Source organism: Cygnus atratus, chromosome 1 (assembly GCF_013377495.2).
Source record: "Cygnus atratus isolate AKBS03 ecotype Queensland, Australia chromosome 1, CAtr_DNAZoo_HiC_assembly, whole genome shotgun sequence".
In the NCBI taxonomy this organism is placed as follows: domain Eukaryota; kingdom Metazoa; phylum Chordata; class Aves; order Anseriformes; family Anatidae; genus Cygnus; species Cygnus atratus.
Window position 1 is genome coordinate 95,396,236 of NC_066362.1, and position 19,401 is coordinate 95,415,636.

The 19,401-nt window shown below is 39.0% G+C and overlaps 1 protein-coding gene across 20 annotated transcripts in view; it reads right to left on the minus strand.

The window, feature by feature from the left end:
* ZBTB20 (zinc finger and BTB domain containing 20) overlaps positions 1 to 19,401 on the minus strand; it is a 453,552-nt gene that overhangs the window by 192,569 nt on the left and 241,582 nt on the right. For 16 of the 20 annotated variants that reach the window (XM_035541102.2, XM_035541088.2, XM_035541086.2 and 13 more), the window contains one exon: positions 14,624 to 14,706. The exons of 2 other annotated variants lie outside the window; for them this stretch is intronic. The gene's annotated coding sequence lies outside the window, so the exon portion shown is untranslated. Of the gene's footprint in view, positions 1 to 13,364; positions 13,471 to 14,623; positions 14,707 to 17,436; positions 17,466 to 19,401 lie in introns of those variants that run through there. 2 more of the 20 variants (XM_035541095.2, XM_035541094.2) reach the window with 2 other exon arrangements.

Below are 19,401 nucleotides of genomic sequence, written 5' to 3' on the forward strand. Positions count from 1 at the left end.
CACAGAGCCCTACAATATGTTGAAAGAGCTCTTTAATTAGGCAGCCACCAAGATGAATGTGATACTTTGGTTCCATACGGAGAGTTGGGTACGCCCTGTAGGAAGCCGAAGGACCCAGTTACAATACAGCTGTAACTCCAAAGCAATCTTGTTTCGTAGTACGCAGGGAAACCACATTTTAAAAAGGTTGTTAAAATGCCATGAAAGGATGGAGGCCCTGCACAACCATATTACATGTCAGAACAAACAGGCCAACCTCAGTCAAGGCTTTATCCTCTCCATATCTCAGTTTACGCATACGGCAGGCTGGAAGAATCATGTTTTTCCACTTCACAGGGATGTCTTGGGAATTATCTGCTTAATATCCAGATTAAAGAAAAAAAGCCTGGGAATGGCAAACTGTGGTGGTGCTGAGTGAGCAGGCCTGCTGCTGTAACGTGGCTGTTGACAGCCGGCAGTAGGTAGCACAGACCTCGTGGAAGAGCCCTCCTGTCGATTTTAAGTTACGTGCACTTTTGTGCCTGTTCTGGAGACCCCTGGAGATTAAATACTGCTGAGTGCTATTGCACGGTTTGCTTCAGAGAATGAAAAATATACTCTTTTAGCAGTTTTATTCCTTTATCAATTACTACTTTAAGAGACTTGTACTGTATTATTTTATATTGGCCACTTGTAAAAATAATTTATTCCCTGAAGAGTTTTATTCCTTTAACATTTCAAATTTCTGTTCAATGTTTACCATGTGACTGTTTTTGACAGACACTGAATGGAATACTTCATTAAAGGAAATAATACAACAACAGACTTTTTCTTAGGTACACTTTGACCATGTTTTAAAGTAAAAGACCTGGAGAGGATTTCTAGTAATGCAGAAGGTCTAGTAAATTTTTTTCTGTTTGCAGGTTTGTTTGCATTAATGCATTTTCACCAAGGGAAAAAAACAACAACAACAAAAAAAAAAAAACCACGACACAGATCTGGTCCAAATTTCTGGTAAAGTGCCAGGCCTATCTATTGAGGACCAAAACCACTTTCCTCCTTTCTTCTGGGTAAATCTCTTTTTCTTAAGCTTGCTCCTACCAAGGGCTGTATAGAAGGCTCCTAACATAGAATGGGGTTTCTTACAGACTTGAAACTCTGTACAAATGCCATTGGGATGAAAATCTGTCAGGTGAGCATAGAGTCACTACTTGGCTACTTAGGAAGCATGCTTTTCAGTAACTCTGACGTTACCGTGTAGCTCTGCAACTTAGTTCTCTCTGTAAGTAGCTCAAACCACAATGCAAACAGCTGTCATGATGAGAAAGATGTCCAGGTGGGTTGGAAGGGCACCCTTACTTTGCTTTTGGGAACAAGGGATCCTGGATGGAGGAACCCAGGTCACGTTCAGCCTGTGATATCACAGAACAGGGTGACATCACTGTGCATGCCTCAGCTGTCATACACAGCCCAGAATCAATTAAGGATGAAGCCATCTGGGATGAAGCTCATCTAGGGATGAACAGAAGACTGAACAGGACATGCAGCAGAGCAAAGCTGCCATGAGAGCACTGCCGAAAGACAGCTAAGCTTTTGTGGAGACAGGGCTACACAGACTGATAAAGCCTTTACAGCTCAACAGAAGATCTTGGTTTCATTGCCAGTTCGTAATTCAGATCAGATGATGAAGGATTTGCTGAGATTTACAAACCCCTTTAATGAAGGTGGGCCCAGCTCAGAGTAACCCTGGAGCTGTTAAAATGATACCGTGCAGTACTGAAGGTTTTGTACAGCTTCAGCACAAACCCTGGAGGCTATAGAGACTCACCTGAGTTTTGCTTTAGGCTACTAAGTTCAAACAAACTTTGGGAGAAAAGGTTGGCAAAATAAAACTCCTAGCCGCCACCTTTCATCAGCTGTTCCCAAAGCAGTCTAGACTACAGAGGGATTTGTTAATTTATGATGGCACAACTAGTACAAGGAGGAGGAATGCCTTCTTCAAGATCTTTTAGCATACCAGTGGCAGAGCAGGGACAGAACTCAGGTTACTTGTGGTCTAGCCCACCATCCTTCCCACCAGGCACAATGCCTGAAGAAAATGCTTCTCCTGGATACTGCAAATTAGCTGTGCAAAGTTTTGGACAACTCTGCAGCAGCTGGAGACACACCATGCCCCCCCCCCGGCAGCCAGGGACACACCATGTCCCCCCCCCCCCCCCAGCACCTCCCTTCAGCTCAGTCACATAAGTTTATTCGCTGGATCTGGATGAAAAGAAGTGCTTTACTGACTGGAATGACTTGTGTCAATCTTTAGCCCTTTAAAGCACTGACTAATTTTAGTCTTTCTGTGGTTATATGCATTTGTAAACTATTAAAACAGTCTCCCCGGTACATGGAAAACATATGGTTTCAACAATGTTATTCCTTCATGAAGGCCTGTTTCTTCCAAGTTTCCTTTAGTTGTACACTAAGCCTGTTTGTTGTTCAGAATGCTTATTTTTATAACTATTTCTCCTCCCTTCCACAGTTATTTACTTAAATGATATATATGTACATGTGTGTGTATATATATATATTAAAAACACATACATTTACTGATTGAAGATGTAACTACACAGTGCTTGTCAGAAAAGAGTATAAAAACTGCTTGTCCCCAGGAATGCATACCCTCTCACAGCTGGTGCACTGCAAATTTGCAGAAAGCAAATGCTGCTTGTTGTGTGTTTTTCCTTTCTTACACGCTCAGTTAATACGTTAAGAAACAAGGAACAAGAAAGCCAGCCCAGACTGACCTCCATATAAATTCAGAATGAATCCCTACATTTTATTGAGCCAACACTCTATCAATGAATATTCATTGTTTCCCCACCACTCCCAAAATATGAAACTATAGCTGTTCTCAGTTTTAATTTTTTTTTTTTCTGTGACTATTTTCTGTGTCAGAATGGATTCACTCTAACCACCATTTCTGGCTAGCTCTATGGCCAACCTGAACTTGCTGAAGAGCTTTCCTCTTGGAATTGAACTCAGCAGTCTTGCATTATTCCAAGCTCAAGAAATTTTGTGAACTTGAAGGAAGCTGTGTGTTTCTCTGTTACCTTGCTTGGCAATGCAGACCGCTGTTGGGTAACAGTTAATCTTAACCTTATTTTTACACTTGATGGTTGAAATGGGAGAAGTGGAGAAGACAAGACCAGGCTGGTAACTGGGAAACAGTCATTCTTGACCACCTTGTGGAACAGGGTGCAAATTCCATCAGGCTTCAGAGAAAAAAAAAAAGTAAGCAAGAAACAATTTTCTCAGCATAAAACTAGGTTACGATAAACATTGCTCATCCAGGTCTGAAAAACTACAAGACTAAATCTAACACCTGGAACGCCTAAAAGAGAACAAAAGAATATTGCTTACATTACAGCAGAAAGGTTGCTTTAAAGAAATTCAGACCTGTGTCTCCAGCAAGCATGCTAGACCTACATTCACTGAATTAGGGGGAAAAAATTAGATAAGTGAGTAAACAGGACAGATCAGAAGCAGTTAATAGCCTAGAAACAGATTTGGAAAAGGCATGGTGACTCTAACAAAACAGCATGGAAAACCTTGTAGGTTGGGTACCATATCACATTGCTGGATGAGGAAAAGCAGAAGCAGGATGAGGAAAAGCAAAAGCCAAACAAGACCGTAAACTCATGACAGATACTGGCTGCATTGCCTGATGAACTTTTGAGACATGCTCAAATACTGTGACTGCAAAACAATAATCTGTAAAATATAAATGAACATTTTTCTTTTCAGCCTTTTTTTTCTTGCAATTTACAGATTTCCTTGCAATTTAATCTAATTTATTTACGTTTAAAAAAAAATCTGAGTGAATTTATGCTATCAGGATTGGAAACTCACTGCTGTATATGCATCTTTTTTGCATATCAACATATAAAACATTGCTCCTGCAAAAGTCTGGATGCAACTAAGAGGTCAGAAGGAAACACTCATCCATAGAATCAAAATGAACAAACTAAAAGATTTACAGCTCCAACAGTCTGTCCAAGTAGCATGGTTTTACCTCCTAAGTAATATAAGTCATAGAATTTCACTTGGTTATGTCTGCATTCAATTCATAGGGTGAGAGACTTACTCGAATTGTGAAAATGGGAGAAAAAAATAGAAATCAAGGAAATGAGTACTAGACTTGGCATGGCAGAATAACTGTGAGTTAAGCAGATGTAATGAAGGCAGAGGACCACTTGAAAAAAATAGATGTCTGCACAGTGAGTGGAGGTACTTGCAAAAGACCTGATAAATCTGTAACACAAATACAATGAAGAAGCACTAGGACAGCAAGGGAATAAGGAATGATAAAGATGAATTCCCTCTATACCTAAAAGTGAACTAAAAATATAGTAGCTGCAATACAGTAGCTGCTAGGTGAGCACACCGGAACTGCAATGCCTGCATTTTGACCTCTGGGTCTGATGTAAAATTAAGTTTCAAAAAGACAGATAGGAAAAATGAGCTTGGCCTTCAGATGGGGCTCTGATGAAGGGCTGTTTGCTTTATTTGTCCATTCAGATTTTTGCCACTCCTGCTGGAACAGTATGAAGGACAATCACTTAAAGTGCAATGAAATGAGTGCCTGAATGTGAACAGATCCAAAGACAAGATCCATCATGCCCCAACAAACTGTAATGCCAGAACCCTCCGCCATCATCACTCTGTCCGGAAACTGCCCTCAAATATTTGAAATATTCCTGGAATTAACAAATAAGTGCTGATTTGGCCTAGCTCCTTGCTTCCTGGTATCTCTGGCTGGCACTGACTTACAATGGGTGGTATTGTTATGCTGGAGGAATTCTTTTGCTTTTCTTCTTAAATTTCCCAGTGCCAGCAAGAGGAAGACTGACTCATTTCAACCAAAGTGACTCTTGAATTAAAGACCTGAGTAATTTAAAGGAAGTTTTTGTTGTATGCTTGGTTCATCATATCATTCATTGCTTAGATTATTAGGCTTCTAAAGATACAATCAAGCAGACACAACCATTTCTGTTATACTCAGGTACGCATTATTTTTATATTGAAAAGTTGGACATACAGAAACAGTTATGGTGTAGCCTTCTCTAACCTCTCTATCAAAGCCTTTCTATGCTATCTGGAAAGAGCTGCATAGCACAGTATGTTTAACTTCTTAGAAAACGACAATAAGAAAGTAAAAATGACAAAAAATATTTGTCAGTTCCCAAGTCATTGAAGCTGCAGTGCTCAGAATTTGCTTTATGCAATATACATAAATGTCAGGTCACAATGCAAAAACTGGAAAAGGAGAATAGTATACTTTCTCCTGTTGTGCTTTGGTCCCATAAAAAAAGGCCATAACTCATCACTTAACTGGTGAATGCTTGCTGAACTAAACAGAATAATGTATTTCAAACATCTTTTTAATGAATAAAACTCAATGTAATACTACAGATATCTTCTCTGCTTTTTAAAGCTCACAGATATCGAGCTGTTTGAGGTGAAGTTCATCAGAATGTCTATAGACCATACATCTATATATTTATTCACACATTTTCACAACTAGCTTCCATTTGCAAGGATCCTTCCAATTATCACTTAATCAAGGCTCACAATGGCTCTTTCAGATGGAAGAACAGTGGCAAATGGGTGATGTGATCTGCTCAAGAACATAATAAGAAATCAGTCAGAGACAGTACTGTTAGAAACTTGGATCACTGGAAATCTTTCTTGTGTTTAAAGCATGCTTTCGTTATCATAGAAAGCGCTGGCTCAGAACACTCATGTTTCTTTAAGACAAATACAGTGCTGGTCCTAATATTCAAAAGTGTCTAGAAAGATCAAATTTGCATGAAAGGCATATAACATGCATTGTCCTTTTGCAGAGAAGAAGGAAAGACTGCTATGGATATTTAAATTATGTTCAAGGCTTAGCCCCCAGGCCATTAGAACTGCAGATGCTAAATGCCAGTGCTTCCCTTGGATGCATGTAGGCACACTTGTATATTTTTACATTTTTATACATAAACTATACATAGTGTACATCTATACATATTTGAACACACACAATATGAAATGACTAATGTATGATTATTTGGCGGCACTGGTAGCAGCACTGCATACCTGGGTTCCATGAGTGAGCTCAACTCATTCTCTACCGGCCTAAGCAAAGAGCAGCTGGAAAGCATGAAAGTGGCACTCCTGCCATCTTGGCAGGGAGACTGGCGGCTACATTCCCTTCTTCTCACATTAATCTCCTAACAGTCCCATACAGTGATCAAAAAGGGTTTATTTTCCATCACTGGGCTAGGCAGTTCAAGTTGAGCCTGAAGTATACTGAAGAGTTCAAGCAGGAAGGATGTGTGTGTAGGTAAGAGGCACAACTAGGGGTTAAGAAACTCTGTGTTCTCAACCAGTATCTTCATGTCACCTGCTACCCATGTCACAGGACAAGACGACAATAATTATTCGCTGCACCTTGGAGACTGAAAGGCTTGCTGCATATGCATACATATATTCAGGTATGTATATAAGGTCTCCTGAATAGCACATGGTAACACATATGGGGATAGATGCTCCATTTAGCCCAGTCATCTGTCTCCAATGGAGGCCAAGAGCATGCATCTAGAAGGAAAGGTATAAAAAGAAAGCAAGCCTCTTGTAATACCTTCCCAGAATATCCTCTTTCTAGTCAGTGATTTTAAAAAGTTTGTGGACTTTTATGTATACTCATTATACCTGCAGTTGGGGTTAAACTAGGCTGGTAAAACTAGTAAGCCAAAACATAAATATCACTAAGCGGTAACAAAACACAAGCCCAGCTGTAAACATATTGCAATATTCTATTGAAAAACTGCACTGTGAACTGTGAATACCTAACTGAGCTGTTTCTTTTAGACAATACTATTTCTTTTTGCTACAGCTAGCCCCAGTGTCAGTCTGAAAAGGGCTGTATAACCAGCCAGCAGAGCACAGTGCAACATGGATAATCAAACCTAGATCTCAAAAGCAGAATAGCATCATGGTGCACCTGAACAAAGAAATACTTCGAAGAAGCAGTGCTTATGAACTTGGGTAGGGTGCCATGCTGTCAGACCTATGCTGCTGCTTTTTCCTAGAGGTGGTTTATTCACTGCAGACTTGCATTCTCTGTACTGTGCTGAACTGTGCAGTGACATACACTTAGTGACTGGTTTTCTCCTCTGTCCTGGACTAACTTCCCCCATAAAAGGACCCACATTGGTAGTACAATACCTAATGGCAACATTCATATGAATTACTGAAGCCTAGTATCTTTTGTTTAAATGCTTTCTGTGATACCAAGGTGCCTTTAAAGAGAAATTTGTCCCATCATAAGAGGTCTACCCAAGCAGAATAAATCACCTTCTGATAGGGTCCATTTATCTTCAGTTATTTTAGAGAAAAAAACTAAAATTCTGACTTTCAAGTTTCCAATGTTAAGCAGGATTTTTTTACATGTAGCTGAGACTTTGACTGTTGGCTCACAAAATAGCAATGATCTGGACTCAAATGCTGGATTCCAGCATGTCAAGGCTTGGAGGGAGTTGAAACCCAAGCTCACACCAAACTTTACAGTCTTCTTCTGTAAACATATGCTTGTGTTTCACTGCAGGAGAAGTGTGTGGTGGGAATTCCTCTAATACTTTTCTGCTGTAAACTGGCACTCTTTTCGTCCTCTTCATCAGATAGCATTCCCAATACACAGATTGGAAGAATAAAACATTCAAGATCTCTTCCTCTACATCTACAAAAGGGGTTTATGTATGGATCCCATTAAAATTAGCAGAAGTATTGTGAAGAAATCTGTACTATGAAGAGAATATGGCTCTGAGTTTCAAAAACTCAACCATCATTTTCAAAAGCTCAAACATCTGGGTATACCTATCACAAAGAAACAAAGAAATAAGGAATGTAGCACAGCTTATTTTCCCAACAAGAGGACATCCTGTCTGATAAACTCAAGTTGTCTTGACCCAGAAGCAGAAACAATTTCAAATTAAACATTTATGAGGTTTTGCTTTCACTTATAATTTGTTTGGATATTGAGGAAAAAAACAACAAAACTAGAATAATTGACAGATCCTCATACAGAAAGTAAAGCAATCCAGTTCTAATCGTTGTTTTAAACACAAAAGAAATCAATGTTATTCCCACTAGCAGAAACGGATCATGATGCTACTCTTCAGTCAGTTCAACCTCTGCTGTACCCAGAAGGAAGGTAGAGAGAGGACTTCTAAGCACACATTCCTGTTTTTCTCATTCCACGTTAAGAAATGGAAAGGACATGTGCATATGCTACTTCCCATGCATCAGAAGGTGCTGCATGTAGGGTGCTGCAGTGAACTGCCTGCCTACAGGGAAGCCTTAGGAGAAGCTTTTAACAGATTTCTGCAAGAAGAATTAAATAGTTCATCAGAGAACAGATGTGAGGGGAAAGAGCATTCATTCTTCCATATCCTGCACCTGTTCTGGCCTCATATAACCAGATGATTATAGCATTCCTGTCTTTTATCATTCTCAGAAGGGGAAGGAGTTTAAACTGCACATACCTCAAACCCTAATTTAACCAAATAAAATACCACTCAACCCTGTCAAACGCTTTATATGCATTCTTAAGCAAATGACGTAAGTTCTTCTTGAGTGAGGTATCCTATTTATTTTCACTTTAGACTGAACTGAAATCCTGCCAGTCTTTGCACATTAGACAAGGAAAAGAAGAAAAAGTACTGCAGTGTGCTTGCCACATTCCAAATTACTGGGTAAATATAATTTTCTCTTTCAAGTCCGTTTTGCAGTATCAACAGTGAAGTTTTATGCATTTCTGTCGTAAGTTAGTGAATAATGTTCTCGTCTTATCCCAAAAGTATTTTTTTTTAAAGTAAATGATAAGATTTTTGTGCAGTTTCTTTAAAAATGTAAAACTCTGATTACAAAAACATGTACACACATACTCAGCTTACATCTGGTTAGCTATTCCCCTGAATTTTTAGCCTTACAGGACTAGTCACATGCTCAAAATTAAGTAAGTAGCGGTAAGTATTCACAAGAGCAAGAACTATGTTTATAAGGTCCTTTATAAATTTTTCAGGTAAAGAAACCTATAAAAATTCAAGATACTATTACCAGTTTTTATATTACTGTCACTGTTCTTAAAAATATAACAAGTATATAAAGTAAAATATGTATGTAGTGTAAATATTGCAATATTTACAAATGCTGTTTCCAGTAGAAACGAGATATCCCAAAATCAGTGACATTCTCAAATTCAGTAAGAAATAAATCTCTTTTCTGAGCCTTTATATATTACAAATTGCAGTACCCATCATACTACTTTTATAATTCCCATCAATAGCTTTCACTTTTGTCACTACTTTTGACATCAAAACTGAACTATTGACCAGAGAATTTAATTTGTTTTATATCTTTCAAACAGGAGTATAGAGTCTCTCTGATAGTACTCAGTTCAGAAGCACATGCGTGTGCAGCCCAGACCAGGGCACAGGGACATTACTGGAAGCATTCCCACGTAGCTAAATGGTCTTCGATACAGGTTTATTGGGAAAGTTCCTGCAGCTGTAAGAATAACTGCACTGAAGCCAGCGGAAGCTCTGGGCGTGGCTAGTACAAATTAGAAATATTCTAAACAGACTGAACATCTCTTGCTGACACCTGAATTTGGATTTCTAAATGAGAAATTTCTTCCTCTGCTTTTCACGCGATAGCATCTTCATTTCATCCTGACTTTCACTCAGCAAACTGCTCACATACTTGGTCAAGACCAGGAACATAAAAATGTCAGGATGTTGAATCCTGAAGCACTATTCACTTCTTAACTTGGACAAAACTCCCTCTGAAATCAATAAAAGAGTACAGGCAAAAAAAGCAGCTGAGAATTTATCTAACTAGAATAACAGATGACGCATGATGACATGTCCTGTGACATTCTGCCCAGACTGGGAGAACTGACATGCAATAGGATTTTTTCCGTGAGCCACCAAACGCCCTTTGAACTCTGTTTAGGAGGTTCCTTAGGCCTTTCACTGGAATTCAAAACAGTTGAAATGTCCATTGCCAAAAATGTAGACACCTTACAGCACTTCACTTTTAAATCTCTTCTCAGAAAGACACCTATGTACTTAAACTGCTCTCATCACTGTGCTAAGTGCTTTGCCCTGTAAAAAAAAAAAAAAAAAAAAAAAAAAAAAAAAAAAAAAGAGCAATCTGTCATCCTAGGTGTTGTTCTTCTAAGCATCCATGAGAAACAACAAGACTAACTTAAAACTAGAGCGTATTACTTACACACCTTTTGTTAAATAAAATAAAATGTTCCACGGAAATGTTTGTATGTCTCAGCAAGCTCTTACTGTAGGAATTCTGCCCAATTTTTGCACGATAAGCATGGCACAACATTTTGTTGGCATGTTTGTTGTACTTTTGTACTTTATTAGATGCTACAGAAAGAGTCCAGGCTGAAACCTTTTGTGTGGCTCGTTTGACTCTTCCTCCATTACCTGCTAAAAGGCCAGTAAAGCTAAATGCACAAGCAGCAGAAAATCATGTTTACAAAAAATAATTCAGGCTCGTTATACAGTCAGCTGTTACTGGATGAATGGATTAATATACATTGAAAATTAGATGGCTTCAGTGTCCAGCCCATAATGGAAGATAACGCAAAGTGGTACCAATGTTTATGCACAGGAAGTAAAAAGGCACACTTAGATCAGAATAGTTCTACATGAACTCCATCATGTCAAACATAATAGACTCTCCTGACTAAGGGTCAAGAAGACCTGCCTTCAAGAAAAGCTAGTTGAATGGCACTCATCTCCAGACACCCAAAGTGCAGCTTTCAAAATTAAAGAGATATCTAATCCGTACAAGGAAAGGTCCTGAAGTAAACAACAAGCAAAATCTACGTACAGTCATATTTGTCTATATGAGAATTAAGATGTATTAGGCTATGGAAAAGAGTTTCTGGGAACAAAGCGTCTCTAAACTGAGAGACAAATTCTCTAGAATAAGATAATAGGGTTTCCACTCTTTGTCTCTTTTTGGAAACTTTCCTGTACACAGTTAAAAGCAAATCTGTCAGGAGCTGGAAGCTCTGCTACTAGCAGAAAAATTCCATGCAGCAAAAAGTAAAACGTATTTTGCTCTAATATCACGTCCAGTAAGCCAAACAAGGATTCTTTGCTTACATGGAAATCGGCATCTTCTTCATCATAATCTAGAACCCTAACTCATTGTTTGCCATGATACTACACACATTTATATGTGCAGCTGTGATCTCCCTGCCTAGCAGACAGTGCAATGAGAAGAGAACCAAATAAATCAATACACATAACACAAAACTATTATTCCTGTCCTCAGATGAATACCAGGCTCATGGTTCTGCATGCGACCTTCTGAAAAGACAAGCATTCCTGACAGAAAATACAGCTTACTACATAAATCCTAATGCTCTGAACACAATGTTAGAATAAAAAGCTCACACTACTTTTCAGGTAAGGACTATTCTAACTTCCTCCTTTACACAAGCAGGAATAGTCTTGGAGGGTAGTCCCAAGCACCATCGTACTTCAGACCCTACCAAGTAACAACAACAAAATACTAGGGAGCTTGTGAATGATCCCCAGCAAACAAAAAGAAACAGCGAGTGACTACCAGCTCTCCTGATCCGTAGTACAGAGCCTTAATCCAGGAAAACCTTCTGACTTTCATGCCGAGTCTGAAAATACCATTGCAACTTTTGGATAAATACAGGATCTGTATGATGACGGTGGTGGATCTTGACTTTGCAGGTCCTTAACACAATATTTAGCGCAAAACCGTCCAAATAGCCTCCTTCTGAACATCTGCCCATTTAGCATGCAGTGCTTACAGAGTATATTGACTACGCTCACAAGCCATGGCATGAAAAGACCCCAACCACTAGGCAGAAGGCTCACTGAGCACAAGCAAAATCCATTTTTCGGAAAGACAGGTCCCACTGCACTAGGCTTGTTTCACAGCATCTTTCTTCCCTGGGTGAGAAGCCCTTCACCTCCATTTTAAGCAACTCAGAGCAAACAGAAGTCTATTCTGCCTTCTGCAACATGGCAGCACGCGACATTTTGAGTATTTGCTCTTCTCTCCACTGAAGATTGTACCTGCCCATACAGCAGACAAGGGGCTGAGAGCTCAAGGCTCATTTCAGCAGTGACCCTCAGAAGATGTTTGATTTATGTGCTGTGTCACCCCCTTGGTCTGATGAGAGCCCCCCCAACTCCCCTCCCTCTCCTCTCCTTTAATCTCTGCATGCTGTTATGCGAAAGGTGCCAACTTGAGAACAGACAGTTCTGAAAAGAAGGCAATTAAAAAAAAAAAAGCACCGTACTTTAGAAATTTAAACAACAAGCCCTGTGATCAAAATAATTCATAAAGGGAAGGATTTTATGAAGTCATTTCACGAGCACACAATGCTTTTTTTTTGCTTTGTTTTTTAAATAAATCCGTCAGTACACATGCCAAGGCAACACATCTGAATACAATATCAGCAGACACACCCTGAATCCCTGCGCCTGTGCTCTCCCAAGTTACAGCAAAAGCTAAAAGCTGGGCTTTTTGCCTACATCTTAACCATTATCAATTTCTTTCTTTAGTTTGGATGTGTTAGTTAAATTCCTTTTTTCCCCCTTTCCTTCTCTGTCCTCCTTTACAAGTGCTCCTTTCCTGCTCCCTTCACACACAGAAAAAACAGTATTTGAAAAATGGATTTTTCCCTTACTGACGGTGTCTATTTAAAAAAAAAAAAAAACAACAAAAAAAAACACAAAAAAACACAACAGAAACCACACAACACATAAAGAGATCTAACTTATAATGAATCCCTCTGGCATAAGGAAGCCTGTTCTAATCTCTCTTTATCGGGTCTGAGTGATAGTTTTGCTCAACGAGTATTGACAGGGCCGTCCTGTTTCTCAGGCTTTCATTTTCCCTGAGTTGGAAAAAGGATACAGTGCATTTTCACATTCTCCAAGTCTGCAGTTGTTTTTATATAAGAAGCAATTTGCTTGGGTCACATCAGGTCAAATGGGAAGCCTGCCCAGCTCTTGGTTTTAAAGGAAAAACATACAGAAAGACACAAAAACACAGCAGTTTCCTTCATTAAATTCCACTCTACCTGCCATGGGCTTGCAGCCACAATGGAATTTCCCACCCTGGCTGACCATAGCTAAACTTTTATTTTTAGTTTTTTTTTTTTCCCCTTTAAATAAAAAGCCTTATTAGTTTTCTTTAAAGTGAACTTTGAGGTAAGGGTTATTAAAGTCAATGTAATTGTCCTTTTAAAAAATATATATAAATTAATAAAAGCCTACACAGAAGCGGGGCCAAATGCTGAAGTCCTTATTGTAGTCCAGACTCTGATCCATGTTACAATGCTGTAAGTCAAAAGTAACTCTTCCAAAGTTGCTGGAGTTGTGCCTGGGTAAAAGATCAGAATCTTGCCTCAGTTTTTTAACTCATTTCTCACTTAGGGAAAACCTCAACTGACTCCAGGGAGAGTTTGCCTGAGCTAAGCCTGCCTGTGCAGCACAGCATGAAGCCTTTGTCTGCGACACACTCGGCGCTCTGCTCAGCCCTTTCAAACTAGAGGTAGCTTCAACACCTGAAGAGAATGGCACCCAAATAAGTCCCTTTGTTACTAGTCAGCAATTGCAAAGGTTAATGGTAGCAGGAAAGCTTACTCCCAAGCAAAAGGAACACATCCACAATCGCTTCCCAGACTCCAAAACAATCACTGAAACCTGAGGTGAAATCCTGCCCTGAACTGCAAGAAGATGTTGCTGAGGGAGTGACTCAGCGTGTACATTTTTAAGAACAATAGATCATGAAGATGCTTCATTGATTTCAATATAGCCCTAAGGAGAACCAAACAGCTGTTTGCTTTGCTTTGACTGTGATTTGATTGTACACACATGTAAGGGAGAGAAAAAAAAAAGAGAAAAAAGAAAAAAAGAAGGGATACATCCTGAACCACAGGTGAGACAGAGTTTCTTTTAAGATGCTGAAAGGTGTCTAATTCAAATTCAGATCCATATAACTAAAGCCTTTGTACCTGGACTCTCTCTGCTGAACACCCAGCTAATCCCAGTGTGCTGTTACTAGTTTGCATTTAACTGCAAACACTGTAATTAAGTTTGCAGAACAGTTTCCATTCAGACTGTTTGCCCATAACTTTCTGCAAAGTCCTTTTTTTCAGGCTGAAAGATTGGCCTCAACTGAATGATGCAAAATATAAGGCAAATTGGGGGCAGGTGGAAAGAGAGTGGTGGAGAACACGCTCAGCCTTGCATTACCAGCGGGTGGCCCCCTCCCTTTCTCACAATGTCCTCCACCCTGAAAAGTCTTTCAGCCTTTTCTACAATAAAGTCAAAAAAGACAGGAAAAAAAAAAAAAAAAGAACAGTTGGCTCAATGCCCCTGTATCCTCTGTTTTCCAGACGCTCATGTATGAAACAATGGCAGTTTTGCCTGAATTGGGGCTAAAGACTGCTAGACTTGCCCTTTGAAAAAAATTTTTGGACTTACTATCGAGACTTCCATCCAGAGATCACAAAGTGCTTTGCGCCACTTACCACACTGGGCAGACCTTTGAAGCAGTTTGAGCTGTGTGATAGCAGAGTCACTTCGTCCCTTGCAGTGTCCTTTCTCCAGCAGTCTAAGAAATAAACGATATTTTAAAAATCTCACATACTCCATTCAGTTTCAAAGGGTGGCTAGTAGGAAACTGCTAAGTTCTCTTCATTTTATTTTCCTATGGTCAAATGCTTCTTTTCTTGTATTCTGTCTGCTCTCTCTGGTGTCTGTTTTTCTAGTTGATTCATCTATTATCCCTCTTTATATAATCAAATTTCTCTAGTCAGGCTGTCATTGTGCTCTGGCCTTATTGTACTCTGTCACCTCCAACTTCTTTCCTTCAGAAACTCCACAACCCAATTCCTCTTTAAAGTTGCTTGCTGAAGCATTTGCTCTTTCAGCATTGCAGTACGTTTATAAACTGGAGATTAGTTCACTTTGTCTGTCTTCCAAAGCCATTTGCTGCTTGAGACCATTTCATGAGCTTGTCTATTCATGTGGATAAACAAAAAAACCCCTCAACTATAATGTGAATTAGGAAGAGGAAACAGCAGTTGCATGGAACATATATCAGTGAGGGTGAAATTAGTAACAGTCACAGTTTTTATCAGTGCTGTCTCTGAACTATTCTACTATGACCCACCTTTAGATAGACAGCAGGATTTCACAAGTTAAAAGGACGATATTCCTTTTTAGTAGAACTGAGTGACCTACCATAACATTTTGCTAGTGACTTCAGCATTTCTATACTGAACAGTCCCTAGACTCACAAACTTCTGTCTAGATGATTAATCTGAATATTCCGCAGTTCCCCAGAGTGGTCCATTATTTTCCACAAAGCCTTTAAAACTTTCTACTAGAGTTAGGTTTTTGAAGTGACGTCTGGCTAACAGATGTGCATATTCTGGTACTTTTAGATATCTTTCCTCAAAACAAGAGCCTTTTCACAATTTAAATTCAAATCAATGACAAACCTCCTACTGATTTAAAAAGATATGCCAAACTCTTGTTAAAGGGCGTGAGGCCCAAGGAAGTGTATCAGATGCTTTATATGTAACATCAGTATACATAACCAAAGTCCAGACTCCGGATGTGTTCAGGTGACCTGTCATCTGACCACCCTACTTCTTGTGGACTTCGTGGTAGTATACTGAGTAGTAAGCAGCAGGATGACTTTAAATACACGAGGCCTGAGTTTCCTTCATACAAGAAGTGATCAGTTATTCATATCACCGACTCGAAGATGTCCCATTCCTAAGAAGACAACTGCAATTTATTGTCTGTGGAGCTACTAAGAGTAAAATCTCTTCACTATCTGAGGCAAGCATTTGGATACCTACAGAAAGATTGAAAGGTTATAAATATAAGCAACCTAGTTTTCTATTTGTTGTCATGAGTGTCCAAAGGAAATGCTGTTGTCCCATAGAATAACATTAGATTTCTAAATTGTGTGGATTATTTACATGTTAAAAACATGGCAAAGGAGCTTCTCAACTGGGGAAATGTTGGCTGAAGTTAAATGTAGCACCACGAGCTGCGTTCAGCAGCTGAAGGCCTACAGGACAGCCTCCTTACCTTGAAGTCACTCAAGATATGCCATTTAAAGTGGAGTTGTGTCAGAGCATTTCCCCTCCTGTGTAATGCTCCACAAAACTCTCAGCAGATGGCCAAATTTACAAGCCCCCCCACGCCCCTTGGTTTTAAAGGCCTTGGGCCTGCAGAAATGCACACCGCTGAAACCCTTCAGGTGTCAGGGCAGCTGGTCTAGATTCACACCCGCCAGATGCAGAAAATTAGATCCTCTCTATGCAGTAATAAATGGTACAAAGTGAACAGAGGTGAGAACCTGAACTTCTTGTCTATCTTGTGGAAATCTCTGTGCAGTCAGTGGTTCATCACAGCCTAATGATCTAGCGGAGAGAGGGCTGCCGGACCAGGTGTGCTGGTGACTTCTTAAGGAATTCAGCAGAACTTCCCTGGTCAGGGAAACTTAGCAGCCTTCAACACCACAACTGACTAAATGAATGTCTTATAATTTTATAAATGACAGCAGGAATGACTGTAATTATGCTTATTAGCAGATAAAAGTGTCTCTAAAGGATTGGATTGGGGGTGCTTATAAAGCAAAACAGGAAACGGGCTCATGAATGCATCTGTGGTGCATGGTTAATCTAAGCTGAAGCCTTGCATATATTCATTTTCCATGCCAAGCATGATCATCATAAGACTTGATTATATTCTATCAGTTCTACATGTTATAGATCGAACTGCTATAGGAAACTGGCTTAAAATGATAATCGTGTTAAGATATAGCATGTATTTCCTTGAACATGTGCTTAGGTCTTTTGAATCCTTCAACCATATTTCCAGAATCAAGCCTTTAAAATGAATTACTTCATTATTCGTTTTGCTTAGGAGTTTTCTGAAGGCAGACTAGGAAAAGAAACATTTCAAATACAAGTTCTCTAAAATCTGCTTATGCTGCATACATTTTGATTTAAATTCCATATAATAAGTTATTTTTATAGCCCTCAAGAGAGTAGTAAGCACTGGTAAAAGAACGTAAGAGATACTAATCAACCCTACCTCAATGACTTGGATATTTAGGATGAAATCATGGCACCAGAAAGAAGGAAAAAACAAACAACAAAAAAACACCACCACATTGACTTCCATGTAGCTGAGATTTCAGCTTTCTTATTTGCTTAAATTGTAGATAATTTAATTTCCAAAGCACCTAATTGCTACAATAAGTGAGCAGAGGTAAAAGTTCACTAATGATAAGTTAAACACCAACAAAATGAGTATTTACCCTCTTAATTCTCCTGCGTCAAGATCCTTCCTGTCCTTAAAGCCGTGTGCCACACCTGATCTCTATAGAGCTAAAAGACACATATTACAGATAAAGAAAGCGATGAGGTAGGGGATTTCCAAAAGCAGCTGAGAGGTTGGAGATCACAAACTCTCTTAAGGGTCCTGCTGTTTTACTGCACAGAATTGAGCTTGCAGCTGGGATCCTGGGTGAGTTGCTAGTCTTGGCCTCTGTGGTCCCTGCCAAATCACTTCTCCCCCACCATGAAGGACGGAAATGATTCAGCAGTGCCCTGTGCCAGCATAGTCCTGCTGTGGATCACACATCAACCCTCCTCAGCCCTGCAACAGAGTCAAACATGAAGTGCTAAAACCCCAAATCTTTGCTGTCATTATTAGGAGACGTAGATTAAAGGTTTGCAGGTCTACAACACTCACTGTGCTGAAGGGTGGACAACCAGCTTAGGGCAGGAAGAAACAAGCCCCATAGTGGTCTGTAGCAGGGGAGATAAATTACCTGCCTAATAGGAATATTTAAAGTTTGTATTAAAAAAATAATAAAAAAATCAGTGCAAAGCTGACATTGTAAGGCAGATGAGGATACCCAGACTTCTAATTTAAATTTTATCACAATTTAAATACTTGTATTTTTGTTCACATTCCAGAACCTGCCAAGACCATCCTTTTTATTAATTTAATAGTATCATCATTATTTTCCCAACATGTTTAATTCTTGCATCAAAAGGAGCTAGCTGGTTGCTATGTTTGAGATGCTAAAGCTGTACGAATTCTCTAGAAATATTCACCATTCACTTACTCAGAATGGCAAGTTTCAATGAGATTTTCCTTGCTTTAATCGGTTTGAGCTAGCTCTTTGGCATTCTGTTATAAATAATAGAAGCTACACACTGCACTTTTATAACATCATTCATCTAAGGATCTCATAACTTAATTAAGAGGGACACTGTCGGGTTAAAAATCATATATTTTTTATTAAGTAATTTCCTTATCTATGTTACTAATAACATTTTAGGCTATTAAGCTGAAACAAATTCTTAAAATCTAATTTAACATCTACTACTAGCGTGTATATATTATATATACACAGCTGGTTTACTTTCTGAGATATTAAAACAGATGTGCTAGCTTTACTTCTGTTTCAAGTTGGTTTCATTTACAGATTTTCATGTGTGAACAATACTCTTTCTTCGGAGTGGTATAAACACTCCAGGAGAACATTTAAATGCAAACAAAAAACTATATTAACATTTAAGAAAATAAAACACATGGTTTTGTTAATATAAGACTTGCAAGATTTCAACAGCAATAAAACTTTAATTTTAGAGAAAACTATCTAACATTGTACAGTGCTTATTTTCACTTTCTCTAAAGGGAAGGTGAGAAGTACTACTTCTGCACTGTTTAATTATGGGAGTGCACAAATCTGTTTGCTGTGAGGGAATACTTCATTAATAAATTCATTCAACTATATCTGAGCCTTTTCTGATATCCAGAAATGTGCTGCTACTTCACAGAGTTCACAGAGGCTTAAAACAGAGATTCGGTTTTGATGGGGAAAGTTAACATAATGAAGTTTCTACCAGCCACAGTTTAGTTAAACTGTAAGTTGTTGAAACATACGCTGCATTTCCAGAATGGGCACACAGTACCTAAAGCACTGTTGCGTCTCTTGGAATCTACAGAAATCAACTGTAACATCAAAAACTGCAGTATGCATTTTTGTAGCCTTCACTAAATACTGGGGAAAACTGAGACAGAGAGATTAAATGATCAAAGTCACAAGAGTGAGTCAATGATAAAACCAAATATATATATATATATTAGATATATAGATATGCCTGCGCTACTCACTCCTCACCAAGCTACTTGGTATCTTCCTGATATTTCAATGTATTTTATGTGAAGAACAAACAAAGCTATTTTTCATTTCTGTGCCTATCAGCTA